The sequence below is a fragment of the Cucurbita maxima genome, unplaced genomic scaffold, assembly GCF_002738345.1.
Source record: "Cucurbita maxima cultivar Rimu unplaced genomic scaffold, Cmax_1.0 Cma_Scf00777, whole genome shotgun sequence".
NCBI lineage: Eukaryota > Viridiplantae > Streptophyta > Magnoliopsida > Cucurbitales > Cucurbitaceae > Cucurbita > Cucurbita maxima.
In genome coordinates, this window is record NW_019272793.1 from 1 (window position 1) to 3,153 (window position 3,153).

Sequence of the window (3,153 nt, forward strand, 5' to 3'; positions counted from 1 at the left end):
CTCTCACAAACACTCTCTTCATATATACAAACTCTCTCCCAAGTTTAAGTCACTCACCGGATTTCACAATCCCGTTCTAAGGTCGGAGGATAGTGGAGAAGACACTAGTGGTGGTTCAAAACCGGTTCGTGAGGAAAAAGGAATTTGAAGTACAAAAGGTTAGTATTCAAACTCATTAAATTTTAATACTTATGAACATGCTAGTTATTTACTATAATTTATGTTCTAAAAGTGTCTAAGATCCAAATTGCTAACGCATGTGTTATATGAACACATTCCGTTTCTTGTGAAGCAACGAAAGAATCTGTATGGTTTAGGAAGTTCTTAACTGATTTGGAAGTCATTCCAAATATGCATCTTCCCGTCACTCTTTATTGTGATAACAGTGGAGCAGTTGCAAATTCAAAAGAACCAAGAAGTCATAAGCGAGGAAAACATATTGAGCGCAAATATCATCTCATAAGGGAGATTGTGCAACGAGGAGATATGATCGTCACACAGATAGCTTCAGAGCACAACATTGCTGATCCATTTTCAGAGCCCCTCACGGCTAAAGTGTATGTAGGGCACCTAGTGAGTCTAGGACTACGAGTTATGTAATCTAGGGCAAGTGGGAGAAAAGGCATGAGTATGTGATGCCCTAGTTTATTGTATTTATGTCTTTTTCTCTACTCAACATTATAAAACCCACTAGAGTTTTAGTCCAAGTGGGAGTTTGTTGGGTTTTATGTCCTAAAACTCATGTTTGTAAACAAAAACATATTTTATTTTCAATCAAGTTATAATTGTTGTTTATTCAGTAAAGATTGTTATTGAATAAGGTGAACTTTACGATCATTAATCTAAATCCAATAAACTAAGAACACTCGGGCTATAGTATGATTACTTGAACTATATGTAGAGACATAAGAGTTGATCAAGTTCAAGTATATAGTGAAAATGATCTATAATATAAGGATAAGACTGAGTAACTTATTCTGGGGACACTATGGATGCGGCCCACTTTTGTATATGATATAAACAATTTGATCACTAAATTGTACATGTGCAGACAAGTGAATGGGGGTGTCCTATGTAATGAGTATTGCATAAGATCAGACCATGAAGAAAATTACTCTCACTTTATAATGTCGTTTACTGTTGAGACTGATTTTCTTTTCATTCGATGACCTAAGTAACTCGATCTGAATCCTGAGCTAACCATGAACTCCTGTTTATTCGGAATTATCCTTAGATTTGCATGGGTGAGAATGGCTCAAGTTTGCCGACTCAATAGGCCTCCCATTTTTGGGGTAAGAGGGTAAATGGCTGGGGACGTAGGGTGCAAGATGGAATTCACTCCTACCCACTATTAGGGATAGAAGAGAGCTAGTTCCCTTAAATACTGACTTCAGGTCTTGAACAGGGGTCCCACCCTCTCATTGACCTGAGAGGGATCCGATTTTCTGGTTGGACCACAAACCAATTGTTCATTAGAGGATCAGTGAAACATAAGAAACAAGAATTAACTTCAGGGGTAAAACGGTAAATTGACCCAGCTCTAGTTACGAACAACCTGTGAAGGATCGACTTACTAATCATGGTTATATCAAATGGACAAAAATATATCTATAGTGAGGGGAGTGCAACTACTAGGCTATAGTGGAATGTCCTAGTAGTTAACGAATGTTGGTTAACAAGATTAATGAGTTTAACCGGTTAATCTTGGATCGTTGGAGCCCATGATGTATAGGTTCATTAGGTCCCTCTGCTAGCTCATATTGAACTAAACCATAGAACAGTGTGACGAGTGAGTTCGAAGTCTTCGAATTCAAATTAGGGAGACTGCGCTACATATATACGATATATTTAACCACATTTTTGTTTTATTTATGAATTAAACAAAACGAGAGAATCTGAGATATTTAAATAAGATTTAATATCTTAATCAAATACGAGCCGGAATTTATTGGGATTGTCATTTGAATTAATATTAAATATTAATTAAATAGTTTAATTAATCATTTAATATTACTTTAATTTGAAATTAATAATTCAAATTGATTATTAAATCAATATGATGAAAGTCAACATGTTGACTTCCTTTAATGGAAAAATCCATGTTAGTGGAATTTTGAGGTGTCAAAATTTGGTTTAACCAAACTTGCATGCTTGCGAAATAAACCCCACAAATTTGAGTGGAATTTTGAGTGTCAAAATTTGGTTAACTCAAGCATGCATGCTTGTCACATAATCCCAAACATTTGAGTGGAATTTTGAGTGTCAAAATTTGGTGATCTCAAATTTGCATGAACATGCAAACATGACTCTATAAATAGAGTGATCATAATACATGAAAGGTCTTCTTATTGGTGAAAAACCTTGAGAAAAACCTCTCACAAACACTCTCTTCATATATACAAAATCCCTCCCAAGCTTATTCACTCACCGGATTCCACAATCCCGTTCTTAGGGCGGAGGATAGGGGAGAAGACACTAGTAGTGGTTCGAAACCGGTTCGTGACGAAAAATGAATTTGAAGTACAAAAGGTTAGTATTCAAACTCATTAAGTTTTAATACTTATGAACATGCTAGTTATTTACTATAATTGACGTTCTAAAAGTTCCTTAAAATTCAAATTGCTTCCGCATGTGTTATATTAACACCTTCATACTCAACTTCTTCCTCTGAAGCTACAGGAATCCTTAATTTGAAGAAAAAGAGATCGTAGATAGGAATTCGACTCTTATCCCTAATTTAATTTCGAAACCTATTTCCTTTAACTTAACATGCTCTCGTGGTTATTTTTCTTCGTGGTCTTCTATTGAAGCATTCCTGGGCGATGCAGAAGTTGATTGGAACCATTTTTGCTCGACGAGTCATCATGTATCCTCGGATTGGATTTTCAAGTTTTTCTTGAAGTTCTTCAATGGCGGATTGAATTGGGGGAATGGTTTCTGGGCACTTTCAACACTCTATTCCTCCATGAAACTTGTGGGTAATCTTGTTGAGAAACTGTAGGAATAAGTTTGAAGAGAAATGGTGGAGGATTGCTCTCGAATTTGGAAGAAATCTAAGAGTAGGAGACCTATAATGTAAATGCTCATTGCCTTCGATTGGGGGATCGACCTTTCTTGATTCTTATTCCGTATTGTTGCTCCTACTTCACACTT